At 37.4% G+C, this 21,629-nt stretch overlaps 1 protein-coding gene across 5 annotated transcripts in view; it reads left to right on the plus strand.

The window, feature by feature from the left end:
* The window catches only part of MEIS2 (Meis homeobox 2), a 173,878-nt gene that overhangs the window by 87,137 nt on the left and 65,112 nt on the right, over positions 1 to 21,629 (plus strand). The window lies entirely within an intron of this gene.

The following is a 21,629-nucleotide window of genomic DNA, read 5'->3' on the forward strand; positions in this document are numbered from 1 at the left end:
CCAGTTTTACAGAAGAAAGTACTGAGACCATGAGTCCAGTGAGGAGGCAGCTGGAGCCGCTCTGGTTCTATGCAACTGCTTTCTTCGTCTTGGAGTTGTGGTAGAGAGACAACACAAAGAGTCCTGTTAACACTGCTGAGTTTGAGATGGTGTTTTCCAGGGTTTACTTAAGCTTAAAATGCTGCATTTGTATTTAAAAAAAAAAAGTTGGCTCTCCTGGAGACTTGCTCTGATTCAAAATATGGACCTCTTTTTGAAAAGAGCGCAGCTTTTAACATTATTAAATTTAGCTTTCTGTATAACATTTCCACATGCATTTTCAATTAGTACTTTGAAAATTACAGATTTTTGTCAACCCTTAATTACAGGGCAATAACACACCCATGTCTGTTTGACTGACTCATTTGGATGATTGTTCTGACAAAAGCAAAGATCATCTGGCAGGTTTGTAAGGACAAACTCTCCAAAACTGCATCTAATTTTGAGGTCCTCAACTCAAAATTCTTTATTTTGCACATGCAAAGATCAAAAACACAGCCAAACTGTACAGTTATATGTGTACTACTTGACCTGTGAAAGCAAATTAGTTAGGATTGTACCACCTGAAAATTAGAGATCAGATTAATGCCTCTTGGATAAACTGCCCCTCGAAATTTTAATAGAAAGTTTTATAGAGCAATTGAAAACTATTTAGAGCTGCTTTTCAGTAATTAGATGAGCTATTAGGTGGAAAATTGGCAGACTAATGAGTGATTTAAGACACAAAAACTCAGCTTGCATTGGCAGGATTATGGAAGGGTTAGATATTTTCGAAAGAATGTTGTAAAAGATAACATGGTTGACCCACAATCAAATATATTTCAGAATATTAGTGTATTTTTTCTTGTATGAACTTTTAAAGCCTATTATTTTCCCAAAATGAAAGATGAAACATAGATGCTAAGAATAAAATAACAATCCAAGAGCCCTATGCTTTTTCTGAGATCAGAGGTATGTGTCTGCTGTCTTCTTTCTGTCTGTCTAATTTACTCTGAGGAGAGCAGAGACTATACTGGAGTACGTAAGGGGTATCAGAATTCCTTTATGTTCCAGTGTTTTCCCTCCTTCAGGGAATGGATCAGACAGTGAGTGCACAGGGACAACATGACCTGTGAATCCTCACAAACCAAAACACAGCTGGCAGGTCTAATTTTAGGTCCTTTAGCCTTGATCATGTCCCTTTAATGTATTGAGTGGAAAAAGAAAAGCACTTAAAATACAGGAAACATCACAGAAGGTCCAAATTCCTCTTTAAATAGAGCCTCTACATTGATGTGTTTTTCCTCAACTCTGGTTTTGTTTAATTTTCTGGGTGATTTTTTTTTAAATGCATGTGAAATTTGCCAGGTCGGCAGCACAGGAGACAGAAGTTCCCTATCAACAGAAAGGTTCCTGCAATGCAAAGTGGAAATTTGCATTTCCTACAATGACTTGCTGGTGTGACAGAGCCCTGACCTAAAAGGACTACCTTTAAGCTTGAGAACATGGTTTAGTTTCCACACCTCATTCCCAGCCTTGTCTTAGACAAGCAGAGAAACAATAGGATTTATTTTTATTTTCTATTTGATCTAATGGGAGGAAGATAGGGCCTCAGACCTTGACTTTTCTCCGTATCATTTTGTATGACTTTCTGAAATTCTTTTCCAAGATGCTGAAAAAGCTGGGGATTTCCATGCAGACACGCTATGCAGAGATTGCATGAATTATCAAACTATACATTAAAAAGCTTTCCCTTCAGTGAAGTTTTAAAAACTTCATCCTTCAGTACTCAATATCCAAGCCATTTTCTACAGAAGACAGTTTTTATCTTTCAATTGCCAAAAAGATTCATTTTCCAAGTACCAAGTTCCTAAGAAAAAGGCCTTATATTTCTGTGAAGGTGGATTCCTGGTTTACAAAAATATAGAGAGGCAAATTTGAGGGAATTTCATGCCCAAAAAATTAATTCAGGGTTTTATCAGAATATGACACTAATTTGGTACTTTTAATTGTGAAGACTGTGTAAGAAATTTTACAAAAGCTTTATTAGAAAGCATAGCTTTTGATAAAATTGTTTTTCCATCTGTGTTGATTTTTCTTCCTTAGTTTTTGCTTTTTCATTAGATTTGAGAGATCTACTTGCTGGTTTGTTTGTTTGTTTGTTTGTTTGTTTTAAAAATCTTAAAACATCTTGTTTTCTTGGTTTGTTTCTTTCATTTTCCTGGAATTCCTCAAAATGTAAGTGTATGAAAAGCAGAGTGTTTGGAGTGCACAAACTAATGTACAGCATTGATCCCATCTTGTAAGCACAGCAGCCCTGGAGAGAAATAAAACTTAAATAGATTATTTTCTGTCAGCTTGCATAGCCCACTAGGTCTGAAACTTGAGAACTTTTTGCTGTGTGTTATGGCGTAGCCCTGTCCTACTCGCGACACATGAGCTGATCATAAGCAGCAAACACTTCGGTTCTGTCAAACCTTTTATACCTAGTCTAAGGCACTCTTTCCCATGATCAGATGCCACACAGACTTTCAGGAAGGAAGCCAGAAATTATTTCCTGGAATCCATGTTATAATCTTAACACAGTACCCAGAAAAAATGGAAGATCAAATGTGATGTGACTTTACTCATATGTGCAGCCATTCCAACAAAATCCCCCAAAATTAAAATGTTTTCCTTGATATCTTCAGATCAGTTAGGCTGTTTCAGGCCATGGTAATCTTTGAGCATTAGTCATTTTGTACAGGTAGAAGATAGGCCAAAAACTTTGCAGGTTTCTGGAGTTGGTAGATATACAAAGCTCAGCTTTCAAGCTCTCCATGTTGACATGAATTGCAAAAAGAGAATATGGTAATTTTGCAAAGTACATTTTTATTGTTCTTTTAGTCTTCATCTTCTTTTTCCCTCAACAGAAAACCCATTTTGTCTGTAGTCCTCCACAGTCAAACTGAAGGAATTGAGCTTCAATTAATGTTGCTTAGTGATCTGTAAAATGCAGTGCAATGGATACAACACCTCTGAGACAAAGCGTTATGTTAGATTATTAAAGTAACTGTACTCTTCTTACTGGCAAAAAATTATGCAACATCAAGAACTATCTTAACTGCTTTGACTAATGAAGTTAAGTTGCATTTGCTCTGTCCAGTAGAGCTGATGGAAAACCAGGGAAAGTAAACAGAGAAAACTATATCAGTTCACAAAAATTTTGCCATGTGAGACAAACAAGCTCAACTTTTCAGATAGCTTAGAGGTACTATAAAGATATACACAAATTTAAATACTTGATACAATTAAAAGGTCCTACAAGCACCTGACACATTAGACATTTATTTTACATAGAAAATGAGCTCTGTTTTGAAGTAATTTTCTTGAAATTAAGGGCCATACCTATAGACACCGCTAATCTTAGGATTTAAAACATTTAGTTTCTGATTCTGAGATACAGGGTATGCCAATAACTGCAAAATAGCATCATGACCTCATTCTCAATGTCCTGTTTAGGATCTGTAAAAGACAGCTAAAATGTCAAGAAAAATTTAAGACAAAATATATCGCTGGAAAAAAAGTGGTGCACATTATTTAACTTAAATAATGCTAGAGGATCCCATTTGTGAGAGGGAGGGATTTTAAATTTTACATGTCAGCGTTAGGAGTGTGCTTTTGCTTTCCCTATAAAAATATAACAGTTTGTCTGCAGATAAGTGTTAGCAAAAATTACAGTTCACAGATGCTTACTGAAGTCTTTCTGGGTTTGGATAGCTAAACCTTCAGAAATTTAGTCCTAAATAGCCAGAATCATGAATCCCACACCACCCTGTGCTTGTGAAACTGCACTCAGGCTGTAGAGGGACTATATGTACTATTGCAAGGCTGTTTCCAAGTAGCTGGGAGTCATGGCCAGGCATTGAAGCAATGAACTATTATCCCATACCTACAATCCCTCCTGGGACCTAGGACCGTGATGGAGGAAGCTGACAGAGTTAAATGCAGACAGGACCAAAGCTATCCAAAACAGTGAAGGATGTAGTTTGTGTCACACTGACAGATCCTATGAAACAAAGGAGGAGAGGAAGAGGGACTGGCTAAGTAAGGAGGATGACTCCAGTTGTTTCCCTGGATGACTCCAGGGAAATGAGGAGACTCCAGTTGTAAAGGAGTAGAATTGGAGCACTGGGAGAAGGTGACTGTGAATTAATTAAGCTAGTAGGAACGAACTGGAAGGAGGCAGATGTTGGACTTGGACCCTGGGATTCAAGTGGGATGAGGGAAATGAGGAAGGAAAAAAATATCAGGGCTGGTGAAATGGGTGATGGAGGCTGGATGAAGAGCTGGGACCTGACTTAGCTCCCCCTATTTCATTGCAAAAGAGGAGCCTCCCACTAATGCGCTCCTTTGAAGGCACTAATGGCAGACGTTGGTGGCAAACATTAAAAGAAAAATGCCACACAGCCTTCTTTACATTACTCCCCTGTGGCCCCTCTTGCCACACAGATGTGGGATGTAGAGGAAACAGGTGACAGCACCCTGTATGCAGTCCCTGGTCTTGGAAGGTCCACAGTAATGGAGCAGGACCATTTCAAAGGAAGTCCTGCTCAGAGCTGGAGTGGTGCACGCTCCCTTTTTCTGTGGGGGGTGCTGCAGATGCCAGCATGTACAGGCTGGAGCATGTTCAGTACAGATGGAGTCTTTGAAGAATTTAGCTGACAAACTCTTAAATGTCTTTACTAAACTAGTGCTAATTGAAAATTTTCAAAGGTTTATAGCTTGGCCAAATGTGGGTGGATTTTCAAAGAGATGGCAAAAGGCACATCCCCAAGAGCAGGGCCATCCCTTCTCCAAATGTTATGCTTCTGTTCCAAAGCACATTCTCCTCAATTAAATATAGCAAGAAACAACATACCAATATTTTTCTTTAATTTCATTTTCAGAAATGGCTGAATCATTTTTGCTAAAACGTTCCAAAATAATTGAGGCTTGGGCAAACATTCTGCAGACTAAATATCAATTTAGAAAGCAAAGTTTAGCAAATGGAAATACTGTCTTACAAGAGGAATACCTGTTCTGCCTAAAATAAATTGAAAGGACAAGTTTTAGGAGTCCTTTTCCAGATATTAGGAAGAGAAGGACTGGTAGTAAATTGCTGCAGATTTGTAGCACTGCTCATGAGGACAGAATTTGTCTTTAAATGCATTCCTCACATTTAAATGCTTACACAGGTTAATTCAGTGCAGATATTACTAGTGAGTGATTTGCCTACATGGGAAGGTTACTTCTGTGGTGTTGCCAAATGCAGTGAGGCTTTGGCAGTTACACAGTGATAGCAAATCACCCAGTCACGCAAATTAAAGTTCCCTCAGGGTGGCTTTAATTTCTGTATCTAACTTGCTCAAAATGCTTTTAAAATTTGTATTGTAGAGTTAGCGTGATTTACTCATTCAAAGTATGTCCTGTGCCCTCTCTCTTCACCCTTGGATGTTTTACTAACTTCTGCTTTTTCCATAATATCCTGACCGAGTGCCCCTCTGCAGTGGCAGAATTTCCAGCAGGTGAATACTGACTTTGCATTCTGCTTTCCAAAAGAACTACAGGTTATGTTTTTTCTGTTGCGCCCAAACAAATCTAACTAACACAAATTCTAACCATCTGTATTAAAACAATGATGCACATTTTGAGGCTTCTGGAGAACCAGCAGATTTTGCCATATATCTAGAATACTTACCTTTACATCCCACCCTCTGCTCCTTTTTTACAGAAATGGTGGATAATACATTTCCCTTAGGGAGGATTTAAAAGCATTTTCCATTATGATGGCTAACATGTAGGCTCCTATCACTGTGGAGATGAAGCCTACTTTCACCAAAACAAAATTTACTTTCCTCTGGATAGCAAGTTCCACACTGGAATAGGCATCAAGGCGATTGTCAATTCACACAGTAACTTTTGCACTGCTCACCTAATTCAGGTGGTGGGGAACAAATGACACTTCAGCGTATTGGATGCCATAGACATAAACCTGAGATCCTTGAAATAGAGTCTGGACCACCAAAGATGGGCCTGTAATTTGCAAAAGCTTGGTGTGTCCATGGGGATCCCAGAAAACTTACAATGCCATTTACCTCAGAAAGGAGAGATGTTCAGCTGGGAAGTGAACATAATACAGCCTGAGGGAAGCAGTATTGTCCCAGGTTCTGTGCTATCAAATTCTTTCATCAGGCAAATTGGAATGAGGGAAGCGCTCAACTGTCAGGGGTATGTTACCATCACTGGTGGAACTGGAAAAATTTTTTGAGAAAATGGTAGAAGCTTAGAAGAGAGATACACAGAAGGAATCTGTGAAGAGTAACAGGCAGTTGTGGATTTTATATACAATTCATTGAATGGTTCCTTGAATTGCACCAGTTGCATGTCAGGAAGTACAAGCAGAGACCTCCGAACTGGGATTTACATGGAGAGCTGTACGTGGTACAAATGTCTTGTCTGGAATTTAGACAGCATGTTAAGCTTTTGTATGTGGGCTCCGGGAGCTCCTCTTGTTCCAGTCTGTATTTTGCTAACAGCCCTTAATCCTAACAGAAGACTGTGTGTTTGTTGTGGTAGGGGGGAAAAGAAGCAGAAAAAATTTGCCCATTTAGTCTTAAGTATATTTCTAACCCTAAGAAAGGCTATGTGAGGTATCTGTAAGGAGTCTCTCTCAAAGAAAGGCTCTTTACCATTGCTCAGAAAGTAGTACAGCTTGAGGTATTTTACACTAGCCTATAAGGCACTAGATTTAAATTGGTGTGCAGTGAAACATTTAAATATACTATAGCAAATGAAATATGGTCCAATAGGTTTTTTATGGTCCAGCTATGCTTTTTCTTTTCAATCACTAGCCTGGGGCGAACAAGTCAGCTTTAAAATGTCTATTTTAGCTATGCTTTTATCACCTCTGTCTTTTAGGAAGTTTGATTTCTTTTTTCATTTCTTCTCTTTGATAAAAAAAGAGCTGAGATCTCTGAATGGGTTATTTATCTCTTATGTTTAATCTATTTATCTGTCAATGGATATGCTGCTTTAGAAGTGTTTTATATTACTAATTAATTTAATTTCACATACTGTACTCCATGTTAACACATTTTCTATTATACACTATAATGCGATACAGGGCCTTCCCTCAGCAACCTTACCTTAAAGCTTTAATTGCTTTCCTCTAAGACTCAGCTCATGTTTGATTTATCTGATTTCTTTGTATAAAGATTCCCTGTTTTACAATGTGTACACAAACCATTAAATTGGTGTTGATGTTTATCCAGCAAACTTACCAATTGGTGATAGTATACATCCCTTTATGAATTTATGACTGGGCAATAAAAGAAGTGTCAGAAGCCCTGTTGTTGTCTCTATCAGGTCACTCTGTTAGTTTATGTTTAGAAAGACAACATGGCCTGCCACTGACTTACACAGTGATTTGAAGGATTGACGCCTGCAGTCAAAATCTGTTATGAATTTCTAGCCATGAAATGATTTTTTCTTTTCCTTTTTTGAGGGGAAAAGGTGAATATATTGGAGAGGAGAAAAGGGGTAAGACAGCTTGAGCAGGTTTGAAGACAGTGCGGACTTCATCTGACACACATTGTTGTTTACATAATGGAAACGCTGAACCAAAATGCCAGATCCCCAAGCTATGTGAAGTTCAGAGTCTGGATCCAAGTATTGCAGATTGAATTCTCTCTGGCTCTCAAGAACCTAAATGTAGATACCACATATTAAAATGCATGAAAATGAATGATAGTAAATAATCAATGTAGAGTGGGAAATCTGGTCCTTTGATCTGTCAGGTTTCATCACATAACACAAGCATAAGGACATATGGTATTTTAAAGCTGCATTTGAAGAGATGCCTACGCTGACTTTTATCCTTATTTACAAATAGTCAGCAATAAAGGCTGTAATCTTGCAGATAACACTATGGATGTGCATAAGTCTTCTTGCACAGAGTTCATTTTAGGATTGAGATGTGATTAATACAGCTAGGAAACATTTGGAAAATGCATGCATACTTTTGAATGCATTAAGTGAGCCCAATATTATAGCTCTTAAGTAAAGAGTAGGTAGATGTATTTATCTCTGCCGGTTTGTTTCAAATCCAGAAAGCTGTATTGTTTCTGTAAAACCTCTTCATTAGCTATTTCATTGTTACATTTACTTCCCACTCATTAAAGATCCATCCCACTTTCCTTACGTATGGATGACGTCTATCAGCTTAAGTGAGAACTAATTGCACAGGAGGTGAAAGTATTCAAATTAGGATTACCAATATATGACCACACGGAAAAGCAAGCATGAAATATTCTAATTCTTTTTAGATGCAAAGTAACTTATGAACAAAACCCATTGTGGCTGACTCTCACAAGCTTAAAGCATTGTGAAAGAAAAATTAAAATGGGCAAGGCTAATTAATTTGCTAAAATCCATTGTTAACGCAGTGTTTTCAGTCCTCCTGAATGCTGCTCTCATGACATTTGGTGTCTTTCTAAAGGACTGTCCCAGCTGTAAATATTGTTTTTTCTTTCCTCTGAGAATAAAAGCTTCCATTTAAATAAGTAAATTCCTAGACCTCATGATAAAATAGAAAGCTTGGAAGCCAGAATAGCATGCTTCTTAGACTTTAAAGGCAAATAAAGATCAGCCTGTGTATTCCTTTTAAAGTCTTTTTCTGAAGTGTCATGATTTTTAACTTTTTTTGAACTCTGGTGTTGGACTGTTTTGGATGAGGGAAGGGGTAAGAAGGCGAGAGCTTTTTGGCTTTTCAATTTTGGGGATTAGCAAGGAATGAGTGGCTGCACGGCTATTCTAAAGGCTTTTTAAAAACTGCGTCACATATACCAGAAGAGATAGTATCATCTGGCAAATTGCTGCTGAATGAAATAGTAATCAAAATATGTGACAAAAGCTACGAGCTCTCTCTGACGACTCCGACAGGGCTTACGCTATGGTGGGATTATTGAAAATCTCCTTTAAAACTCTGTGCAGGAAAGCCAAGCCATTGAGGGCTTCAGCCCACTAGCGCTTTTTCCTAGCAGTGGCATTTGCTGCTGTGAATTCAGGGCTCCGTTGACTTTGGCTGATCTGAGCATTGCTCCCTGTCGGGCGAGCTTGCAGGATCGGGCCCTTGGATGATACATGTAGGACTCTGGAAGACCAGCTTTTACTGCTCATATGTTTGGCAGGCAGATTTGATAATCAGTGCTGTTCTAGAACCTTACACCATCTCAGTGAATATAAATTGATGGTGTAAAGCAAATGGGCAACTGGCGGGAAGCCAAACACGGAGGGGAGAGAAGACGGTTTATTGTTGAGGGGGCAGCCCGGTGTTCTACAGCAGAGCTTTCTGTTCACAACAGCTCTGCAGAGCTGCTGAGTTCGAGTGTGGCCTCTGAAGTGTATGAAATAATAACAGTTTTATTTCTCCTGACACAAGCACGGAAGCTGTTTGCTGCCACCTCAGAACTGTTACCCTGCAATGCAAAAGTACCAACAAGGCAGGCTGGATGCAATGTTATTATAAACAGTGCCGCAGTAAACTTCAGGAAAAGCCCATTATACGGTGATAGCCTGTTTGTCAGGAGAAAAGTTCACTAATGTATATGGGAAGCAGAGCTCCTCATTCGCTGATATGTCTGAGTCTATTTTGTTGCACTTTTACCTTTATTTACTGTGCAGGTGCTGCTGAGAATAACCTCAGAAAACACAAAAAGATGGGAGGCCATGTACTCAGCTAGTTTAAATTGGCAAAGAAATGGTGTCAATTCAAGGCACTTGATGCTATGGTCCATTGCTTATTAATCCTTTCTAAAATTTTAGGATTTTGGTGGGTATGGAAGGAAGAGTGTTTTCTCTGTGGTTGTTTCATTATTGCAAATCACTGAATGAAAGGTGCATTTAAAATAAAGTAATGAATGAATGATAGCAGGAAAAAAATTGAACATATGTACAGGATAGAATTAAATTCCATTTTAACTCTAATTCGTGTTCCTATGCAATCAGTTGCAGTGATATGAGCTGAGAATTTCAATGAGGCCTCAGGGAGTTTGACACCCATTTCTTATTTTGTTTTGATGGGATTAGCACCCCTAAACCTAAAACTTATTTGAAAATCAGCCATAATGTCAGTCCTTCCAACATGTCTTAATCCTTTCTGTTTGTTTAATTATTCCAGGAATTATTCTGTGCTCAAAAGAAATTCAAGTACTACCTTTTGTAGTTGGAGAAATATCATGATTCATTCATCAGTCATAGATCTTAAGTGCCTGTCTTATAAAACTCAAGGGTTTTGACTACCCTCCCTGTGCTCTTAAAAATCTGGTTGCTGATTGAGGTGTCTTTTCTTGATGCAGAAACCTACTTCTACACTCTGTAAGCTCATCTCTGGGTTCTGTCATCAGTTGTGTATTTTTCCTCTCCTGACATAGGTTCAGGCACTTGGGATCTCTAGGCCTCCCTTTATCCACCCAAAATCAGCTTCTTGTTTCCTTTCTTTTTTTCTTCTTCCAGGGAGTGATGTAGTAAGGTTTTCATTGCTTGTATTCCTTAACATTCATGAAGACATTTGAGATTCCTGTCTGGAAAGTATTCTTAATACATACAAATATTAAGTTATGCTAATTCCTCAACTTAATTTACTGGCAAGTTTCTCAAGATAAACATGAAAATGGCACGAGTCTTTTGTAACGCTAAGAGCACGTTCAAATTTTCTCTGAATTCCAACAGCATATTAAAATTTTAAAACTTGTAAAGGAGATCTGCCAACTTCACCACTATGTACTAGTGAATAGTGGAATAAAAGAAAGAATAAGTCAACTTTTTAACATTTTGTTGAGGAAATCATTGTTTGTTAAAAGCAGGTATGCTATGCAAATCAAGTGATTTACTGAGAGTCAGTTCTTCCAATAACTAGATGAGCCAACTCAACAGTGGCTAGAAAGCCAAGAAAACAGCATATAGATTAAGATTACTCAAAACTTTTGTTCCTGCATAAAAGAGATGCAAATTGTACCATCTTACTATTGCTTATGAGTAAAGGCTAAAATCTTGCTTCTTCACCTCCATTTAAGATACAGAACTAAAACCATGTAACAGTGTCTGTGATAGCTTTCAGTGACTGCATTTGGGATGAGTGGCCTCCTGTCCTGTCAACTTTGCAGAGCCAGTAGAGGCAAGCTAATCACAAAGATGGAAGGAATAGGATTTTCAAGGCTGAAAAAATAATTTTAAAAGCATGCCCCTATTCCTATGTGGAGTGGATTGAGGTAGAAGGCCAGGCTCCTGCAAATAGAGAGGATTTTTAACCTCATTCAGGTAAAAAGAAGGAAGAGGATTAATTCTTTAAAATCAGTATAGAATTCAGATTTCTGCACTCCTTTTTTCATAAATACATTTAGAGTCAAGTATTAGGATGGATGTGCATAATCACCTGCTGTTTCTTATGGAAGTCACACATCGTTTCCAAAACTGAAGTGTGGGTAGGAACAGAATATCAATTTATCTGTTTACTATTGAAGTTCTTATCCTGTCTATACCCACATCCAGAATATCTGAAAGCCCCCTGGGTATTGCATCTTCATTGCAATGTAAAAATCCTTCCCCTCTTCAGCTGTTTCTCCCTGCTTGGTTTTAGGGAATTAATTATCATATGGTTGCCATCTATTCAGAAAATTACAGGATAATCCCAGTGTTTGAACACCATGTCTGAATCTCAGTCTCCACTTGGGCAGGACACATGGTGTGAGAGACAGCTGCTAAAAACTGTGCAGCTATTACAGTGTGTCAGTTTATAAGCCGTGAAGAGTATGCACCAGCTCGCAGATTGTTGGTAGGAGTGTGGTACTTTGTTATAAATATATTTTATTGATTGTAAGGAGATTTTATTAAAAAGCTATCCAGAAGAAATGGGCAGTAAAAGACCAAGTAAATTGCTTGGCTTTCATTTTAAGTTGCCTAATTTCTTAAGGGTTTATGGGGGCTCCACAGGCTCCCAAAATACTGAGAGACATTATTCTCACTTAGTGATGGTGGATAGTTGTGCACTGGATGTTGAGCAAGATGGTGGTCTCTGAGGAGGGCATCCAATCTCACATGGAAAGGTCAACAGGTTCTATTAAACCAGATCTTAAATACATTTAGGTGACTAAAAATGCAGGTGAAAACTTGTCAAATTGTGGAAAGCAACTAAATACATTGCATGCCCAGCTCCCACAGAAATCAGGTACATTAGCCACCTGACTCCTATTCTGTTTAATCGTACATAGATTTGTCTTTAGGTCCCTAAATGTTTCTATGGTTGCACCAAACACTTCTTGCTTCTTTTCAGATTAATGTTAGCTCAGGGCACCTGCCACATAGCAGAACAGTACATACTTCTAAAAAAAACCACTTTGGATCAAGACTTTTTAATGTGTAAATATTATACATTCTTTTAACATTTTCCTAGTAAATATTTTTAAAATGTTACAGATCTATGGCAGATGTTGCTATCTACTGTTTCCTAAGCATGTTATGTGATGGGTTGTGTGTGTATCTGTGTTTTCATGCTTTTTCTGTTTTAAGCCTAGGGAAATCAGCATATTGCGCTCAGTGGCAGTGGTAGGCAGAACATCAATGTGTAGTATATATTATTACACCTAAGACTACTGGCAAGTTGTGCAAATACAAACAGAAATGGGGAAAAAAGTGCAAGACCCAAATAACTGAGATTATAAACCACTTGCAATAATTTCCTGAGGCCTTTTAATACTTTTTAAAATCTGAGGTTTATCAATAAACTAATTCAAACTCTACAGAGGAACTCTGAAATAAACCAGAGATGCACAGGTGTTGGTCAAACCCTAATGTAATTTGATAATAATTTCCCATCATTCCTGCCTCAGCCCTGCTGAAAACCAGCCTCTCAGTCCCTCTGGCTGTGGGGCTTCCCAACACCCATACTTCCTGCTCTAGAGACCCTCTCTGCTCCTCAGCCACCTGTTACTCTGACTTCCCCAGATTCTCTTTTCTGTTCCAAGTTGTCTTCCTAGATTGAGCTAAATCCTTTACCAAAATAAAGCCTACGTCTTGCTGCATTAGCATCCCTATTTCTCCTGACCTTAAAAACACCTTGCAAAGCTACTTCCTCTTCCATGTGCTTGCCCTCTCATCTCACATACCTGAGCTGCCCTTCAGAAGCTGATTAAATTTAAATGTAATCATAATCATATCACTTTAAAGAAGAGGCATGAGCACTAATAAATGCTTCAAATCAGGCATAACGCTTTTTCAGATGTTTTATTCTTTTTACACCTATATTCTAGAAACCCTTGTTCAAAAGGGCCATTTCAATTCAAAGCCCTCAACCTCCCACTCCCAAAACCACAAAATGTCATGACTTCTGCTCTGAACCTCATAACAGTCACTGGTAGCTGGATATATCAATGCTGGCTACTAACAGCCCCTTATTATTTCCTATCACCTGTTACAAGCTCTTGTCTGTTCAAAGAGACAAGTCTCCAGGTCTTGGTTCTGCAGGAATTTCAAAACCCTGTACACAAGCTGCCAGTGTAGAAATTGCCAACTTGTGTTGGCAGTTCTACTCAGATGCAGAAAAGAGGCCTTTCCAGGAAGAGGAGAGCACATAGTCTTCTCTTCTGGACTCACTCAGAAAATAGCAAACAAAATCTACATATGCTTTGGAAAGCAGATATCCTTTGAAGACCTGAGCTGCAGTTTCCCTTTGCAGAATATTGGAAATGCTTGTAAATTTATTCAAATTCATGGCTTAGAGTTCATCTTTGAGATTTTGGGTTCAGACATAGTGTAAGACTTCGCCTGAACCACAGCAGTTTCACCTAGTTGCCACATGAAAGCATCGATTGCAGCACTGCAACCAAAAGTCTTACAACGTTTGCCAAAACTCAGATGAACTCCTGAATAAACCTGGCCTTAACTATGAATGGTTCAGGCTTTCACTATTAATGTGGTGTCTTTGTACTGCAAAAGTTGTTGCAGCCATTGCCTTTGCTTTGCAGATTCAGTGTGCATATATATCTATATATATCTATATATATCTCTCTCTATATATATCTATATATATATATCTATAAAACCAGCTAAATACAAATTAAACAATGTACATTAAAAATTAAAACATAAACCCTTATTTTGTGATGACTAGTTTTCTTCCCTTTTAGTAGGTCATGAATATTTTCTGGCATGATATGTCACTAGCTTATAACTTCATTAAGCTGCAGTCCATACCTTACCCTTTCACTAGATCCCTGAAAAGAACTTTTGTGTGTGCCAAACAGATATCCACTTGGTCTGTGGCTCTTGAAAGGTAAATTGCCAAGTTCCAACAAGCAAATTAAGAGGTGCAATGAGAGTTAGCTGTTGCATTCTATCAAATCCTGCTACTGAATGTGTTGAAAAGCTTGCCCAGAGCCATGGCCTCACATATTTATGGTATGAATGGGAGACACTTGGAGCTATGTATTGCCATAGTTCCCATTTCTTTTGTAATAAACAAGCTCAGCAGATGTAGCTTAGGTAAAAAGGAAATTCAAAGTCTCCTGCTCAGAGACTAACCAAAACAAAGTTCTCCCTCAGTCCTCTGTCTATGAGCCAAACTCAGAGCCAGACCTTACTTGTACTGATTAGTGTTTTATTCTGTGTGTAACCCAAGGAAACTCAAAGGGTTCCCAGATGGAATAAAGTGCTGCTTAATAGCACCGTGTAAGTATCACTGCCAGAACGTGGCACAAAAAATGTTTAAAAAATCCAACTTTCCATTTATAACACAACACAGATTAAATCATAGCAATAGTTTTCCAAGTCAGTTGCATCATTCTCTTCGTTTATAAGTTTTGGTGCTGAAGACATCAGTTCTGGCTAGCTTAGCTTTTCTTTTATGATAGATTTTTCAGTATTAGTAACTAATTCACATCAAATAATTCCATACTTGTGACTTAACCTGTGCCTATGTTCTACAGGCTTCAGAGTATTTAGTATCACATTTCTGATGTGATTTACCCTGCCTATTCCACCTGTGTAGTAAAGTAAAAAATTAAGATGTTCTATTGAACTTTGTTGATTTTATTTAGCCTGATGGGTGCACAATAGCTCCAAATTAAAGCAGAAGCAAAAGATGAGTCCAAGATCTACAAAACAGCAGAACCTGAAGGGTCATGGATTAAAGACCTCTAACAAAGCTTGAACTTTGATCCAGCAAGGTGGTGGTGAGGGAGATAACAATACACATTTTTGTGCTTGTTGATACTTTCACTCATGTACTGTACCAAGATGTTTCAGAAAACATTGATTACAACTTTCTACACCATTTTTTCACAATTTATATAACAGCATCTGAATCTCAAGAAAAAAAAGGCTTTCTATATTAATCAGTAAAGGCTAATAAATTTACAATTCAGCTGCCATTGAAGTCTTCAGAGAACTTGTGTTGCCTTTGTGGGGTGGTAGGTTGGCCCTTTAGCATACCTTTCATGCCTAACAGTGCATGAATCTTTTGTATTTCTAGCTTTATCTAATATTGTTGCTTAACTCAATTACATATAAAAGTGCAAAGAGTCTCCTCACTCTTCACAGCTTAACCCACCACTTGTTGTTACTTGTTTATGACACATTTTTTTACTTTATAGTCTTTAATCTGAAATTATATCAAGTGCTGTAATAAAACTGAAAGAGATAATATCTATGGCATTTCCATTCCTCTGCTCTGGTGATAACATTATTTAACAACACTAGGAAGTTAATTAAGAAAGACCTTGCTGTCATAAATCCATGTTGCCTTCCTCATTAAATTAGGCTTTGCAATGTATTGCTGAAGTTCAGAAAACTTTTCTGGACATTCAGTAATGGGTGCTTCACTAAATAGTCCACAATATGTTACATACTCTTTTACAGGATGAGGATCTATTTAACACTAATGCTTCTGGGGTTTCACATGTTTAGATCAGATTAATTCTGAATCTTCCTTTCCTTTGAAATCATTAGGAAAATATTTCTGCTTCTTGGATATTTAAGGTATTTAATCTTTTCACAGCCATGTTTGCTCTCATTTACATGTTATATTATCCCTATTCTGTGTTTCCTTGAATCCTTGATTTATGCAGTTCTCCATCCCAGCTAACAGAAGCCAGCTACTGATTGAATATACTACTTCGTTGCCCATTATCATTCATCGTGAACATGGGGTTTTTCCTATCAATTGTAAATCCTGTCTATAGTGCAGAAAAATGAAACTGGGCTTTATCTTCATGGCTTTGTGAACCCTGCATTCTTTCATAATGCATTTGTAAACCATTTTCTGTAAGAATTTGGTTTAGGGCAATCAAAAAAGAACCAGCTCCATAGGTTAGACAGGGGTTCAAATTCAATTAAATCAGCCCTGTAGGAACTGATTCCCCGAGTATATTGCAAAGCGGAGCACTGGGATTGTTTGCGACCAGATTTGTGAAAATCCTTACGTGGTCCTGAACTTTTCAAACATGTAACCTGAGATTCTTTAGCTTACCCAATCTTGAAAAAAGAATTGTTCAATGAGATGACTTAACCATCAAAGATGGTTGTAACTGTACTGTGTGAGTATCACTGTTTAATATTTAATGCTGTTTCCATTCCTAAACCTGTCTGTATGATTCACAAATTCCTGACCCAAATTGGAAAGGCTAAATAAAAAGATTTTGTATTAAACGATCACCTGCCTCAGTCATAGCCAGTAATTTAGGCAATCATGAAAAAACACTGCAGAAATTAGTAAATGCAAAATTTGAGAACTGTCACATACCTGAATCTGGTATCTACAACAACTCTTTGTTTGAACTACCTTACATCAAAACCAGTGACTATATAGGGTCAGGAGTGGATGTTTGCATCCAAATTGTGTTGATGGGGCTGATCTTTAGCATAAATAGATATTTCTGATAAGCCTGACAATAGGTAAAGATTCACATTTTGAAGAAGAATAATCTAAGCCTCACCAGACAGTTCCATTTTGCAAAGCCATTAAAAGGGACACATTTCTGCCTCCTGATATTAATGAAAGGAACACTATTTTAAGTAGTGCTGATTATTTTCTTGACTTGGATTAAGTAAGGTGTTCTCACCCCCCCTATTTGCTCCATGTCTTTTCTCAAGAGATTAACAAAGCAGAACTTGATGAGACACTTCATTCTAAATAAGAAAGAGAACTATTTAGAAGTAATCTTTCTGTCTTACAGCTTAACTTTGTTCATCACTTTAAGGCCTTCTCAATATGATTTTTACGTCAGGGTTTAAAATATTTTTATTTTTGTTTCCCTCCATTATTTCTGAGACTACTTTACCATACTGATTGTTTAGTGGTTTGAAAGACTGTCTCCCTTAGCTTCATTGCAGATTTTGGTCTTCAAGTATTGTCTTTAATTTTAGTTCTTGTTGGGGTATATCTGTTTGTTCTAATATGCATTCCATATTGTCTTTTCAGTCTTTGTCTGCAATAATTGTAAGATAGTACAGACAACTCCTAAATATTTGTCTAAAATATGGACTTTGTATTTCAGAAGCTTAAAGTAACGTTTTGGTATGTTTACTGAAAGGTTAAGTTTCTTAAATTAGGCTTCAAATCAAATTCTAAGGAATATAATGGCAAAACTCTTACTGACTCAATGGAAATAGGATTTTATATCCAAACATCTAGAAGATCACATATAATATCTAGGAGAAGAAAATTGCTGTAATACTGTTTGGTTTTATTACTACGCATTGTGCTTTATGTCTGGAGACTGACCTGAAAACCCATTGGTCCAATATCACTGTTCCTCTCTCTCCAGTACTTTCTTGTTACCTAAAATGTATTTTTAAATCTTTTCAATCATTTAATCTTTTCCATAGCTACCAATTTTATCTCTTTTTAATCTATCAGCAAAATTTAAGTCAAACTTTGAGTGTCTCTCTCTCCTGCAATTCATTCTGCCTTTCAACTGCAACAGAAATATTTTCGGTTAGCTAGCTTTAGAGTCTTATAAATAGCAACCATAATATTTTCCTGTAGCACAGTTATTGCTGCATTTTCTTTTTTGTTGCTTTGTTTGTTTGGATTTTTAAAAAATTCTTTTCTACCTTAAAAAGTGCACCATGAAATTCCTACCATCCCAATCAGATATTCTTCCATTTTCTCCATAGATTCTTTTCTCCATTCATTATGTCAGACCATCCCAGTATTTATCCTACTTTCAGGGAACTCACTGCCTGAAAATTCAGAATTAAAAGACCAGAGCCAAAGTGTCTGTTTATTCTTATGTTTCAAAACCCCTGAAATGTTTGATAGCTTTGCAAGAAATTGGGACAACAATCATATATTAATATTTTCATTAGGAACCGCAGTTCTTCTTCACAGAAAATAGAGACAAATTGTACTTGATGTTGATGATGTTTATTGTCATCCTTCTTGTCCATGTGAATAGTCACCATTTTCAAAATCACTGTACAGGCTACTTACCCTCCTTTTAATTTACTTGAAGGAAAATTTTCAGGGGGAAAATTTTGCATAAGAAATTGCAAATTGTTTTTCTTCTTACAACACCAAAGAGTATGGTTTTCTGTCATTGTTCTGTTTCCATTGCAAAGATGGGAATTTTTTCTACCACAACACTGCATATCACTTTATTAATCATCTTTCTTCCCTTCCTTAGAACATCCATTTTTTTCCTGTAAATGTGCTTCTCAAGCCTTCATTTTGCAAACCACACATCTGGTCATCTTTCTTTTTTGTTGTGTCTAAAAGCAGCCATATGTCATCAGCAACCCTCTCATGTATATTGAACTTCCTTAGCACATCAGCTTGTCTCTTTGAATGTGTTACCTGATGTCTTTAAAGTGGCAAAACACAGAAAAGTGGGTCCTCCTAGTCTTTTGTTCATCAGACAAGAAAGAGTAAGGAATATGGTAGAGACAGGGTGTTTACACCACTGTTCCATATCTATTCTAGCTTTGCTTTTTAATTTCTCCTTGTCTTAGTTCAACTAGCAGAATATGGCTCAAATCAGCTCTAGACTATCCAGCACTTAAGTATGGCTTTCCTTTATTGATTGGGAGGAGCCAGGGCTGCCAATGCTGGTGTGGTCTTTGTTAGATCTTCCACAACAACTCTGATTCTTCAGCTAAGTCTGTCTGTCCAGGTGCTTTATTAGGTGTTCACTGTTTTTAACATGAGTGGTCTTCTCTGGGAATTAACAGATATAACAACAGTCCTTTTGCTTGGGAAAGAGGCATAAGTGCTTGAGAACCATTACAATGTGTCTGGCAGCATGTATGTAAATAACAGAGAAGAATAATGATACTAAGAGATCTAGATCAAACAGGTAAACTTTAATTAAAGCTTGAAAAGCTTTTGGTTCAGGAGATGCATTCAGTCTTTTCTAAAAGCATGCTTAGTAAACTTGGTTCTGTGGTACTGTATGTGGAGGTCCCTCTTCTCCTTTCCCATTTAGAGTGGCATTACATAGTTAAGACATTAAAAATGTTTTAAAGTGATGAGATGGGTGACACCTTAAGTAACTAGGACCATGATTTAAATGTAGCCCTACCAATGCATAGTCTGTCAGGGGAACGGGCTCATAGCACTTTCTGTTGTTGAATGTTGAAAATTCTGGAATGCAAGTGCTTCCTCTGCTTCCTAAAAAAGTTGCAGTCTCACAGATAATCAGAAGTGCACCCATTTTGGAGCTCAGTTCATTATCTGAAGCATGGCTTGATCATCCACAGATAGAGGACCGAGTGTCTTGTGGCACTGCTATTTGACCATCCGGTAGCACTGAAGAGTTCATGAGATACCCATGGTTACCTTGGCAATAAAGTGATGAGATAGTAGAATGGGAATTTTTAGAGGTGGTGAGATTTTCTTTTTTTATGACTGTTAACTCATTTGTTACTGAGATTAACGTTTAAACAGACAATTAGGGAATGCTTTTAATAGGCTGAGAAATGTTAAAGGATGTCAGTGTATTCTTTAATCCTGCCTTTTGAAACAATCCCTAGCAGTTTGTACTCATTATGCCTTTTAAGAGTGAATAATTTTGATTCTCCTTATTAGAAACTCCCCTTTATGTTCCTTCCTCTGAATAGAGTTTTCTAAATAAGAAAATAAACTAATCTTATATGAAATTCTATAACCTGTACCTCTGTCTGAGTAAAATTATTACCTACGTATATATAAACTCCCAAGTCTACCAAACCCAACTATGCCGGGCATAAGTCTCATTTAATTTATTGGAAGAAAATTGACCACACTTACACTGAAAAAAAGCCACTTTAAATTACACAGGACAATGCTGAAAAAGCATCATTAAAGATCTTGAAACCTTGCCTTCACATTTGCGATGCTTTTGGCAAGGTTTGGGTCATGAAATCCCAGCCCTTATATGTTCAGAGCAAAAGGAGCCCTGTCACACCCTTCTTCAGTACATACCTGTGCATTTCAGACTATAAATGCCTGCACGAGATTTGTAAAGCAGGTAAAGCTGTTAATTCATCTCAGGTAGTTACCTGATGATGAAGTGACTTATCATCATTGCAACCATACTAGAACGTGCATTCCTACCAGAAAGCTTAGCCACTGCAGGGGTGACTGGACTAACATCTCCTGGCATCCAGCAGTGTATAGACTAAACTATAACTTTTAGTAAGATAATATGGAAACCGACAACAAATTATTATTTGTGGTCTTTTTCCAGTTTTCAAGTGCAAACATACCAAAGTTTATTTTAAATCTGAGCCAGTCAGACATTTAGTAATATAGATCAAAGCAGAAATGAAGGCCTCCCATGCTTATTATTTCAATATGATGTCTGTTCTAATAAAGTGTAAGAATGCCTGTGATAGACTAACTAGTAGGAATTTTCTGGTTCTGTAGTTTAGCCTTAAATATATACATGTATTTGTAAATTAATCAGAAACATATTGTCGTGGTTTCAGTTCCTCGGAAAGCTGATTGTTTTCAATCCTTTCTTTAATCTTAGAAATATGGTGGCAGTCTGCCAGCACACTTTCAGATAAACAGTCCACTTCACATTTAAAAGCCGTAGAATCACTGATGTTGAAGGGGGGGAAAAATCAACAGAAAACAACACCAGTTTTCGCGCTCTCTCTCTTCCCCAAAATGTAGAACATTATTTAAACAAGTTAGAGTTGTTGTGCTATTGTCCCTCACTCTTAATTAGAAATAATAAAAGCCATCTGTGCAAGGTGAATTTTGATAAGATCTCGGCTTTTAAGTGTTTGTTGATCTTGTGTGTACCAATTTTCAAATGTCTTAATAGCTCCAGGATGGCTATCACACTGAGTAGGCTCAGTGATTTCCATCAAGCTCTGTGCTGCTGTTGAATGCAATTCACTTTATGCGTGGTTATATTTTGACTGAAATTTTAAAAACATACTATTCCTTACAGTACAATAAGTATTTAACGGGATGGAACTGTTTCCATTTGGAAGAGTTGTTTTTTTGGTTTTTATTTTTTTACAACAGCAGCTCCTCACAGTTTGGGGATTAAACACAATTAAAGTGAGGAGTTGTTTTACATGAATTGCATACTGGACAGCATTTCTGT

This window comes from Aphelocoma coerulescens, chromosome 5, assembly GCF_041296385.1.
Source record: "Aphelocoma coerulescens isolate FSJ_1873_10779 chromosome 5, UR_Acoe_1.0, whole genome shotgun sequence".
In the NCBI taxonomy this organism is placed as follows: domain Eukaryota; kingdom Metazoa; phylum Chordata; class Aves; order Passeriformes; family Corvidae; genus Aphelocoma; species Aphelocoma coerulescens.